We start from the raw sequence: 13,150 nt of genomic DNA, 5'->3' as shown, positions 1-13,150 counted from the left end.
GGTGTGGGAATCTGGGTGAAAGACAATATTATATCGAGAGAAAGTCATGACATTAAGGAGGGAATTGATGGAGAGGATTCTGTGTGGATAGAGATTAGAAATTGGAAGAATAGTAAGATACTTGTGTGATGCTTTTACAGGGATCCTGGTTTGAGGGAGGAGCAGGAAAGATGGATCTGTGAATGTTTCAGAAGGGCATTGATCATGGGGGATTTGAACTCGCCAGGGATAGATTGGGTCCAGGAACAGGGAACGGGCAGAGCAGATAAGGATTTTTAGACCTAGTCTGGGATTGATTTTTAACCCAGTTTGTACAATTTAATCCCATGAAGTGGTCTGCTGTGTTGGACCACTTTTTGAGTAACGATCCCAATGTGGTGGAGGAGGTGAAAGTAGGGAAGCATCTGGGAGCTTTAGATTGGGAAAACTTAATGAGTGGATGGTCTGCATCGGAGAAATGGGAAATCTTCAAGGGGCAAATGTGTAGTTTGCGGAGTAAGTAAATTCCAGTGAGGTGTAAAGGAAGAGGTAGGAAGAGACCAGGGCGGTTAATCAGGGAAGTACGCAGCATAAAAAGGGATAAGGAAAGGGTTAAGAGGAGGGTGGACCCATTGAGGAATTGCACAGCAAAATTTGGGAACGATGAGGGTCGCAGGATTATTTAATAGTTTATTTGCTTCTACATTTACACAGGAACAAATAGGAGAATTTCCAATACCCGAGAGTATAGATCTCGGGGTTGATCAAGGCCTTTTAGAAGAGAGCTCAGCAGGAGCAGATGAAGTGAAGAAGCAGCTGGAAACATGAAGGGATGACAAAGCACCAGGGCCGTTTTTACGCCGGCATTTTGTGGGTGTATTCCCCTTAAAATTCGCTTTTTTCTGCAACTGTTGGTCCGATTGACAATAAAGTTTCACCAAAGGAGCTCCTCTTCCTGTAGAATATATATATATATAATAATAATAATAATTCATTTATTTTGTATAGCGCTTTTCCAGAAGCCCAAAGGCGCTTTGACAGAGTGGCAAACATAATGCATAACAATACATGAAAACAACAATTGCAAAAAAGACAAGAATCAATAGGGAAATATTTAAAGCAAAAGGAGGGAGAAGGAGAAGAGATAGTCAGGGGTTAGATGCTGTGGGTTGAATGTTGAATGCAGTGTTGAACAGGTGGGTCTTGAGTGATGTTTTGAATGTGGTGAGTGAGGAGGAGTCTCTGATGGTGTGAGGTAGTGAGTTCCAGAGGGTGGGCGCAGCGATGGAGAAGGCCCTGTCCCCCCAGGATCTGAATTTGGTCCGGATGGAGGGGGTCAGGAGGTTTGTACCAGCAGAGCGGAGGTTGCGGGTGGGAGTGTGTCTGGAGAGGAGGTCAGCCAGGTAGGATGGGGCCAGGTTATGGAGGGCTTTGTATGTCAAGAGGAGGATTTTGTATTGGATTCTCTGGGGGATGGGGAGCCAGTGAAGCTTGTAAAGGACGGGGGTGATGTGGTCACGGGTCCGGGAATGGGTGAGTAGACGGGCAGCGGAGTTCTGAATGTATTGGAGTTTATTGGTGATTTTTGAGGGTGAACCATAGAGGAGGCTATTGCAGTAGTCCAGACGGGAGGTGATGAAGGCGTGGATGAGGGTTTCTGCAGCCGTGGAGGAGAGGGATGAGCGGAGACGGGCAATGTTTTTCAGGTGAAAGAAGGCTGACTTTGTGATCTGTTTAGTGTATTTGTCGAAGGAAAGGGTTTGGTCAAAGATGACGCCAAGATTCCGGATGTGAGGGGAGGTGGATACTGGGATACCGTCGATGTTGAGGGCAAAGTTATGGGTGGATTTTGTGAGCGTTTTTGGGCCAATGATGATTATTTCAGATTTATCACAGTTAAGCTTGAGGAAGTTGATTTGAAGCCAGGATTTTATTTCAGTGATGCAGTTTGTCAGGATAGAGTGGGTGTCGGTGGAGACGAACTTGGTGGAGATGAAAAGCTGGATGTCATCGGCGAAGCAGTGGAATTGGAGACCATGACGGCGGATTAAGTGACCGAGCGGGGACAGGTAAAGGATGAAGAGGAGGGGGCCAAGAACTGAACCTTGGGGGACACCTTGGGGGAGGGGAGCAGTGGGGGATTTGCAGTTATTGATGGAGATGAACTGGCATCTGTCATAGAGGTATGATTTAATCCAAGAGAGGGCAGTGCCGGTAACGTTAAAGGTGGATTCAAGTCGGGTGAGGAGGATAGTGTGATCGATGGTGTCAAAGGCAGCGCTGAGGTCGAGGAGGACGAGAATGTTGAGGTTGCCAGCGTCAGAGGAGAGGAGAAGGTCGTTGGTGATTTTGAGGAGAGCAGTTTCAGTACTGTGGTTGGACCGGAATCCGGATTGGAATGTTTCATACAGGTTATTGGCAGAGAGATGATGTTTGAGTTGAGTGGCTACAGCGCATTCCAAAACTTTTGACAGAAAGGGTAGGTTGGAGATGGGTCTGAAGTTGTTTAGGGTGTCAGGGTTTAGACCAGGTTTTTTTAGAATGGGGGTAACAGCAGCAATTTTGAGGGAAGGTGGGACGATGCCTGTAGACAGGGAGGAGTTTATTGTTGCAATGATAAGTGGAGAGAGAGCAGGGAGGGAGGCTTTGACAAAGCTGGAGGGGATGGGGTCAAGAGTGCAGGTGGCAGTTTTCATTCCTATGAGGAGTTCAGAGAGGTCAGTAGGGGAGATTGGGGAGAACCGAGACAGGGGATGGCAGGACAAGGGGGGGGGGCAGGTGGTTGGAGGGGGAGCGGGTGCGGCGGTGGTCGAGCTGTTGTAGATGTTGTCAATTTTGCGTTGGAAGAAAGAGAGGAAGGAGATGCAGTTGTCTACTGTGAATGACTGGGTGGTGGTGTTCAGGGGGCGGAGGAGTTTGTTTATTGTCGAGAAGAGTGCTTTTGGGTTTCCGGAGCCAGAGTGGACAATTTGAGAGTAGTAGGCAGAGCGGGCGCGGGAGAGGGCATCTTTGTAGTGTTGTAGGTGGTCCTTGTAGGCTTGGGAGTGAACTGTGAGACCCGTTTTATTGCGGAGTCTTTCAAGTTGGCGAGCACGAGTTTTCATCAGGTGGAGTTCAGGGGTAAACCAGGGAGCAGAATGGGTGAAAGAAACTGTTTTGGTTTTTACAGGCGCAAGCTGGTCAAGGCAGGAGGAGAGAGTGTGGTTGTAGTAGTCAGTGAGGTCAGAAGGGGTGTGGAGGTCAATGAAGGGAGAAGTGGACATTTTTTCAGAGAGGGTGGATGAGAATGAGGTAGGTGAAAGAGCGTTTAGCTTACGGAAGTTGATTGTGCGATAATGCCTTGGTGTTGGGGCGGGGATGTTGATGGTCAGAGTGATGGCTAAGTGGTCAGAGAGGGTGAGGTCAGAGCCATAGAGATGGTGCAAATTTAATCCAGTGGAGCAGACAAGGTCCAAAATGTGACCACGGATATGGGTAGGAAAGTCGACATGTTGAGTGAGGTTAAAGCAGGTGAGTAAATCAGTGAAGTCAGTGGTTATTGTGGAGTCAGTGGAGTCCATGTGGATATTGAAATCACCAAGGAGGAGGATTGAGGGGGAGAGGGAACATAGCTGGGTCAGAAAGTAGGAGAAGTCAGACAGGAATGATGGGTGTGGTTTGGGAGGGCGGTAGACGACAGCCATGACTGACTGCGTGCGACCAGAGAGTTTTAAAGCCAGGTGTTCAAATGATGGAGCAGATGAGATGGAGATGAGCTTGACTACAAGGTCGACTACATATATATATATATTCGACTATATATACAGGTCGACTCCATATGATGAGTGGATACCAGAGATAACGTTACCGCGTGGCAGGCGGTGCATATCGCTCCCAGCAAGGTGCAGCAGCAGCTGTATGGGACACCTTGCTGGCGGTTCTCCACTGATGATATGAAGGTCGCATAGTGACTGATATATATATATATATATATATATATATATAATTAGGACGTCATAGGTCACGTGGTTCGGGCGCTATCTTGGAAAAACCGAAAAACTGTATCTCTTTATCTCGAAAACTGCTCCATGGAAAAAAAAATTGAAAGGTGGTTCATTTGTAAAGAACTCCCCATGGGGAATAACATATGTTAATGATGATGTCATACGTGCCTTCATTATGAATCATAAATCGGCAAGTAGAAGGCTTGATCCGATCAGTATGAAATTTCTTGATCATGATCTAGGGATTAATTGGATGAGAAAATGAATTGATGACGTCATCGGGCACGTGGTTCAGCTGCCATATTTTTACGGCGTATTGTTCCTCACACATGTCCACCAATCAGAGCTAGGTATCTGGTCACATGACAGGGTCGCAGCAGATCCTCCACTCATCAGATCTAAGCCCAGCTATCCAGTTGTTAGACTATCAGTCTTGTTTGGCCATATTTCCAGTTACCTTTTATTAAAACAAGACAATTCAATGAGTGGCCAACACATACCACAAAAGGAGCATTTCGAAGTTTTATAAAATTTACAAGTAATATACAAATATAATGAAAAATAAAAGAAATATATGCTAATATATATATATATATAATATATGAAAACATATATGAAATATATATATATACGTATATATATATATATATATATATATATATATATATTTATTTATTTATTTTAATATATATATATATATTTAAAAGAAAGTTTTTGTTTATTTGTTTGTTTGTCTGCACGTGCTAATCTCTTGAACGGTGAAAGATAGGAAGAAACCTCTGAAACAAAAAATGTTGGGACGGGCCCCGGGAAGGTTATGGGCGAGGTGGCGAGGCCAGTCGAGGCCGCTTCGGCCGGGCTGGGCCCATTTCGCAATTAAAACTGAGCTGAATTATAGTTGTCAATCTTCTACAGTTGCGAGTAAAAGCTGAATTATAGTAGTAAATTCATTCAAAAATAACCCGGGCAACGCCGGCTGCTTTCGGCGAGTACTGTATATGTAAATATATAATATATATATGCTAATAGAAAAAGCACAAATATAATGAAATACGAAGCAGAAATTTGATCGATTATACACGTGACTTTCACATCTGGGAGTACGTGGGAGTTAAAGCATTTGCCAAATGAATCTGAGAAGGTGTTCGTGTTTTTCAACGTTGGCTCCAGCCGATGTCTGATATTCTTCCCCAGCTGTGAGTGTTTCCTGATGACCTGTTTTTGGCTCTGACACATTTGAGAAAAGGGAAACTTTTTTTCGATCACCATCCTGAGGGGAACTGATAATGAATGAATTTTAGACAGCTGGTGAGGAGAGAGCCATCTGGAAGCATATGAAAACATATATGATGAAGCTGTCTTATTGTTGTTGTTGTTTCTTCGAATAGAAATAAAATAACTTGTCAGAGAGATTGATGGAAAACAATAAACGAATGATAGACGTAAACACCGCCGGTGAGGTTACTCTCGTGCCCTTTGAGATGATAAACTATTGCTATTTCATCGCGGCAGTAAAGGTACAGGTGAACTGATAATACATTTTTACTGAAGGACATAAAAATCCATGTTGGGTATTTTCATGGATGGTGATCACAATTTGCACTCGATAGAAATGCTTTTAAAAGCAATTCTTTTTGGTTTTCTGCAAATCAGTGATCAGGGTGGTATTTAACTCCAGATAGGCGTACCGCTGGGTATACCCATTCAGTGTGGATGGGTACACACAGGGGTACACCCACTGCCTATGGGAGCGGCAGGAAGGGCCATATGGCCCAATGGGTCATATAAATGGCCCACCCTGTGTATATACATATATAATTATATATATATATATTTTTTTTTTTTAGGAGGTAGGTGGGGTTGCATGAAGTGGGTTGTCAGGTGAGGAATGGACAAACACAGCTCATTCACCTTTTGACGGGATCCTCTGACAGACGTTGCAATCAGTACGCATGTATACAGTCAGACATCCATATCCAGCTACCTACAATACCTGTGAATATACATTTAGCCCTTTATCCCCAATGCTTCCCGGTAATTATCGAACCCAAATTTGAACCGATCTACTGTTTCTGTTGCCACTACCTGTCCAGGTATACTGTTCCATGCATTAACTACTCTGTGTGAAAAACTGCATTAACTACCATCCTAACTCTCCTCTGCTTTACTCGACTAACCATTGAAAGGAGTTAAAAGCCCAACTTTGTTTTCATAACATGTTGTGATTTGACATTTCTTCATAACCTGGTGCTGTGTATTTATTCATGTCCACAAACTGATATTGTGAAATGATGTCAAATTTATATAAATTGACTTGTCTGCTGTAAAATGATACATTCTCATTAGAAAGGGTTAGTTGGGGTTGTTCATCTGGAGCTTCGTCCGGTTAAAATGTATTTATTCTCTTATTAGTGTGATCAAACTCCTTTATCTTTCGGCCCAATTATTTTCCCCACTTTGTATTTGGTTCATGAGTTCATGAATTATTTACAAATGTCGGGACCCAAATTAAAGGCATCTCATCTGTTTCCTGTAATTTATGGAATCCCATCTTTTACTGCATTGAGTTAATTATTTAAGGTTTTATTTTTATCTCAAGCATTATTAATTACTTTTCCCCGTGATTAAGTGGCAGTTCTTTGAGAGAACATTGATAATTCATTGTGAAGTTTTATTTTAATGAAAGCATCGCTTTTTGTTCAGATAGGATTACCATATTTGAACGTTCAAAAAATAGGACACTCCAGAGAGGGGCATTCCAAAAAAAAGAGAACAATCCAGAAAGGATCTTTCCTTTCAAAGAAAGGATCAAAAATCCAGAAATCTTTCCTCTTCTCCAATGGCTTGATCTCTGATCATCAATTTGGTTTCAGACCTGGTCACTCTACTCTGGACATGCTGCTTCTGCTTTCTCAACAATGGATGGAGGTCCTCAACGCCAAACAGGAAATTAGAGCTGTCTCCCTTGACATTTCAGGTGCCTTCGATACGGTCTGGCACCCTGCTCTGCTCACCAAACTCTCCTCCTTTGGTATCCATGGAAATCTCCACGCATGGCTGGTGGACTTCCTCTCTGGTCGTAGTCAACGTGTGGCCCTGAATGGGTTTCTCTCATCTCCTCTTCCTGTTCAGGCTGGAGTTCCCCAAGGTAGTGTTCTGGGCCCTGTGCTTTTTTTTTCTGGTCTTCATCAATGATCTCTCTGACTCTCTTGAAAATCCTCTCTATCTCTTTGCTGATGACTCTACTCTCTGTCGCTCCATTCCTCATCCCTCAGATCGGCAGTCTGCAGCCTCCTCACTCTCTGCAGACCTGGACAAAATCACAGACTGGTCAAACAAGTGGACCATGTCTTTCAATCCTGAAAAATCTCACACTCTTACAATGTCTCTCCGAAAGGACCGACTGGACAACCCTCCCATCTACTTTCTCAACAATCCTCTCCAAGAAGTTCTGTCGCTCAAGCTTTTGGGTCTCACTATCTGCCATGATCTTTCTTGGGAAAACCACATTTCCAAGCTGGCCTCCAAAGCCAGTCGCCGACTGGGCATCCTCCGTCGTGCGAAGTCCTTCCTTGGCACACCTGAGCTCCTCACCACATACAAGGCTTTCATCCGCAGCTCAATGGAATACTGTTCCCCCCTCTGGGCTGGTGCTCCTGCCTCACACCTTGCTCGGCTTCACGCTGTTGAGGCCAAAGCTTTCAGAATCATTGGAATCTCCTGCGATGTAGTCAACACCGAGGGCCTTTCACTCACTCACCGCAGGCAGGTTGGTGGTCTTTCTGTCTTCTACCGACTCCTCTCCGGCCTTGCTCCCCCAGCTCTCTCTGTGCTCTGTCCCCCCAATATTCCTTCGGGTCGCACAAGATCTGCCTGCAACCCTCTTATGGTTAAACTGCCAAAGTCTAGGCTCTCTGCTCACCTTCACTCTTTCATTCCCCTTTTCTCCCGCCTCTGGAACAAACTCCCCCACTCCCTTCAATCCCACTCCTCCCTCCAGGTCTTTAAAACAGCTGTTCACCACCATCTCTTATCTTCCCCCATCGAAAACCTTGATCTTTTCTACCCCCGGTAATTCACCCCAGAGTCCTTGCAGTGTTCATATGTTTTATTCCTCTCCCACCTCCCCCCAAGTCCTCCCGATGTCCCTGCTCTCAAATGTTGTGTTTGTGTCCTTCCCCCTCTTCCCCCTCTCTTTTGTGTCCTTCCTCCTCTCTCCCCATCTTGTCTGCCGCTCCCCTTGTTTTTTGTGTTTTGTGTGTCGGTTTGTCTTTTTGTGTGATTAATGTTAGCTCTTTCACGAGCCTCGATCTTGTATACAAAAAAAAAAGAAAAAAAAAAAAGGAACATTTGGAAAAATGAGGGCACTCTGGAAGGGAACACTCCAAAAAAGAGGACACTATGGAGAGGAACACTCTGAAAAAAGAGGACACTCTGGTGAGGTACACTCCAAAAAAAGAGGACACTCCAGAAACGAACACTCCGAAAAAAGAGGATATTCAAGAGAGGGAAACTCCAAAAAAAAACGACACTCCAGAGATGAACACTCCGAAAAAAAGAGGACACTCTTGTGAGGTACACTCCAAAAAAAGAGGACACTCCAGAGATGAACACTCCGAAAAAGGAGGACACTCTTGTGAGGTACACTCCAAAAAAAGAGGACACTCCAGAGATGAACACTCCGAAAAAGGAGGACACTCTCGTGAGGTACACTCCAAAAAAAGAGGACACTCCAGAAACGAACACTCCGAAAAAACAGGACACTCCGGAAAGGAACACTCCATAAAAAGAGGACACTCCAGAGATGAACACTCCGAAAAAAGAGGACACTCTGGTGAGGTACACTCCAAAAAAAGAGGACACTCCAGAAACGAATACTCCGAAAAAAGTGGATATTCAAGAGAGGGAAACTCCCAAAAAAAAATGACACTCCAGAGATGAACACTCCGAAAAAAATAGGACACTCTGGTGAGGTACACTCCAAAAAAAGAGGATGCTCCAGAGATGAACACTCCGAAAAAAGAGGACACTCCAGAGATGAACACTCCGAAAAAAGAGGATATTCTGGTGAGGTACACTCCAAAAAAAGAGGACACTCCAGAAAGGAACACTCCATAAAAAGAGGACACTCCAGAGATGAACACTCCGAAAAAAGAGGACACTCTGGTGAGGTACACTCCGAAAAAAGAGGACACTCTGGTGAGGTACACTCTGAAAAAAAGAGCACACTTTTTTCAAGAGTTTATTTTACGTATTGAGCAATCGTATTGGCCGTCTCATTATGTGTGTTTCGGACCTAAATGAATTTGGACTGCAAACTGCCGTTCTTCCAATCAAAATGCTTAATTATTACTGGAAATATTGTGCTTGTCCACGTCTGCATGAGATTGTAAATCGATAGCACCTTTATTTGACACAGAGGCATACATACCAGCTCGACATACCAAGCACTCAGCTTCCCATTGTTCGTGACCACTTCAAAAACACGGGAATTTTGTCTTCAGTTCTTGCAGTGAATTTCCACTTTTGCTTTACATTGTGTTTTGGCATAGCAATATTAAGTATCAAATAAAGAGTTATTGAGGAAAATCAAACAAATATGTATGGTACAGACTTAGAAAAGACACTGAATCATGGACTGAGCAGGCCACTGGACTCTCACTCACTACAAGGTTGGACGGGAAATGGACGCGTGAGTGTCGATGTTCGAACACATCCATTATGCCATGATGGAGTTGTAGAGACTTGTATCAAACTATCCTGGTACAAACATGACCGTGCCACATTTTATCACCGTAAAAATATGTAGGGAATGGTTTAACCGTTTAAATAAGATAACAAGTATCCCAAATCTTAAAATGAATCCCTCTGAAAATGCAAAAGCAAAAAAAGGGCAAAATCACAGACATTTATACATATTTAAACGAGAGCAATGCGACTGTGTTGCCAATATGCCTCCGCTTAGTCCTTGCCCATGACAGCGGGTAGATGCCCTCGTTGACAGTCCTAAAAATAACCAAGTTTTATTTAAATCCCTTCAGCTGTTCTCAATTACCGGTATCACATTTTGAGCAGACATGACAGGTTTCACATCAATCGGTGAAGCGGTTTTGGAGAAGGGTTTTTTTTAAAATATCGGCTTTCAAGCTAATATCGCTGCCAAACCATGTGACATATGACGTCATTATTTTCAAACTATATGCAGCAATGGGGTTAGATGACATTTTAAAGTTTTGCATCGATAGGGTAAGCAGTTTATGAGATAAAATTATTTAATATTTTCCTTCAATTCAGTATGATTGCCACACATGTGACCAATGACGTTTTCGTCATCAACTTTTAATCACCATGCATATGGTCAATGACACGTAAAGTTTTGAGTCACTTCGGTGGTTTGGGAGATGTTTTTTTTAAGGGTTTTAGGTTAATCCAATATGGCTGCCAAACCATGTGACCGACGATGCCATAAATTTAATATTTCAATACAAATGGGTCATTGATCATGTGCATGCAATTTCAGATTTTTAGGATAAGACATTCGATTAAAATATTTATGGCTGGTGATAACACTTCACTGATGATGTCATCATTATCATGCTTTTGTTCCCCATTGGGAGCACTTGACAATGTGCCGAGTTTCAAATTTTTCCATTCAGTGGTTTCCGAGAAATAATTTTTTCATTATTTGCGTTAAATCCAAGATGGCTGTCATACCACGTGAACTATAACGTAAAATCATAAAAACATTCTACATGGGTGTCGTCTCAATCAAACATGTAGTTGTTGAGCAAAAGGACGTTTAGCCCACACGGAATGACGGATGGACAACCCGAAAACATAATGCCTCCGGCCCCAAAGGTGGCGAAGATTTAAGGTCCGAAAATGTATAAAACCCGGCTGGCCGGAGATTTAAGGACCGAAAAGGAGGACATGCCCACAAAAATCCAGACGAACAGGACATGCACAGTAATAGTTTGATTCTCCGATGCTGAGATGCTGAAGCCTCCCTTCAATTAATTAAACCATAGGTTGGCAGCAATTGCACATGCTTGATGGACATAATGGCCTCCTCCTGTGTTGAAGTTCCTTCTAATTAATAGAACTCATATTATACTGTATATATATCTATATATATATATACATACATACATACATACATACATACATACATACATACATACATACATACATACACACATACATACACATATACATACACACACATTTGGGATTATACCCCCTTCTTCTTGCGTCGGCAATGACGAATCAAACGCCAAATGGATTCACTGTTTGCGGTTTGATTCCTGGTGAGTTTCAGGAAGTGAAGTCCTGATCGACCGCAGCACCTTATCAGGCATCATATGATCTGCGTTTCTGAAATAACCTTCCATTGTCCAAGGCCTTAAATTACAACACACTCCGACAGCAGATGAATGATCTGTCACGATCTTCAACATCTCAGGCCTATGTGATAGATCATTCTAAAATTACCAATCGGTAAATGTTTGGACAATTTGGTCATCCCAATCTGGCTGACAATCTTAAACTCTGTTTCAACTCCCCCTTTTAGCTATGTGAGGGGCCCTTGACTTGAGTATTCTGACCACACAATTTTGGTGCCCTTCAACTCAAAATCCCACAAAGATATTTTTTTTAAATCCTGATTGGGGCAATTTTTAGTGCTGCGGGCCACATACGGCATCACATACTGAGTCATGGGGGCTCTTGCCTTTCAGTTATTTACTTTATTGATCTGTTTATATTTTTAGGCCTGTTGAGTGTTTTGCAATTTGTGCTTTCAGGCCATTTGTATCATTTCCTCTCCTCTTGGATTTTAGTGAATCATAAAGCATTTATGTGGTTGTGTGTATCGTTAAGATATATGACCTTCTGTCTGATAGTCTTTCTCTTTTCATCTCTGGCAGTCAGTTTTCTTTGTAGGGTTTCGTTCTTTTTGAGTCGATGATAGTTATGGTTGAAGGGGGTCGTGGGAGTATCATGGCTTGGGCAGCGTTTAAAATTGTTGCTGATATTGACCTAAATGACATCATAATACATTTTTCGGGTACATCAAGTCAAGAGAGATAAGACTGGTTGTGACGTCAATAATTTCATACAAGCTCCAAAAAAAATCCATGGCTGCCGACATCCTGTCAATCCAATAAAAAGAATGTTGGAGTTACAAAGTGGGATATCAAATGAATTTTCCATGACCGGGTAAAGAGTGTTGATGTGTGTTACAAATACGGACAGCTAGACCTTCACAAGAGGAAATATAAATAGAGGAGATCAAGGGTTTTAAATTAGAATGTCCTTTCGGTTATCAAGCGTAACTGTGGGGTTGCAAAGGGCAAAATGGATTTTTCATAAGCATCATGCTAGAGAAGTATCTCAACTGTTCCACTTCATCGCTTAGACTCAAAATTGGAATTGGACCTACAGTACTGAGATTCATAGGTTTAAACGCCATAAATCCAAAATGTAGCTCTTCATCGCAGAAGCTTCTGGTGGTGGCTCAGAGGTGGCTCAGAGCCACCTCATCGCAGAGGTGGCTTCTTTGTATTCTTGACCTCCTTCTTGGTCTTGCATCCTCGACCTTCTCATGGTTCTGCCTCCCCCTACCTAAGTTGTTGTTGTTTTATAGCCCCAGACAGTTTTCTCGAGCAAGCGGCGGCACGGAGACCGTGAAGAGGCATGTCAGATAGTTGTTTCTCCCCAGGTTTCGGCAGGTGGTGCACACAGTTATGCATTATTACCATCTTCACGTTAAACTCCAAAATCCAGGGTCACTGCTCACCTCCATTTGTTCTTCTTTTCTCTCACCTGTGGAACCAACTTCTCCAGTCTTTTCAATTACACCCTTCCCTCCAGGGCTTCAATAGAGCTGTTCCCCATGATTTCAGGTCATCACACAACCACACTCATGATCCAATTTACCCCCAAATGATCTCAGCCCAAAGCACTTCCTTTTTCCAGGTTATTGTGATTTTTTTTCTTCCTCTCCCTCATCTCTTTTTGTTTGTTAGTTGTCGGTCGGTGGCTTCCTTTTCTGTTTCCTCTCCGCTTTCCCCTTCCTCCTCTTGCTGGGTTTCATTCAGCTTGTTCACCCCCATGTGTCCCACTCTCCCATCCCAAGATCTCACCAATCTTCTGCTGTTGAGGGTTCCCACTTTCCAACTTGTTCCATT

The 13,150-nt window shown here is 43.2% G+C and overlaps 1 protein-coding gene across 1 annotated transcript in view; it reads left to right on the top strand.

Annotated features, from left to right (window-relative positions):
- The window catches only part of LOC137419374 (semaphorin-3A-like), a 282,479-nt gene that overhangs the window by 190,424 nt on the left and 78,905 nt on the right, over positions 1-13,150 (top strand). The gene's annotated exons all lie outside the window — the stretch shown is intronic.

The sequence above is a fragment of the Myxine glutinosa genome, chromosome 1, assembly GCF_964187855.1.
Source record: "Myxine glutinosa chromosome 1, kmMyxGlut1.1, whole genome shotgun sequence".
Lineage (NCBI taxonomy): Eukaryota > Metazoa > Chordata > Myxini > Myxiniformes > Myxinidae > Myxine > Myxine glutinosa.
The sequence above is the reverse complement of the archived record's forward strand: the minus strand, read 5'-3'. Positions and strand labels throughout refer to the sequence as shown.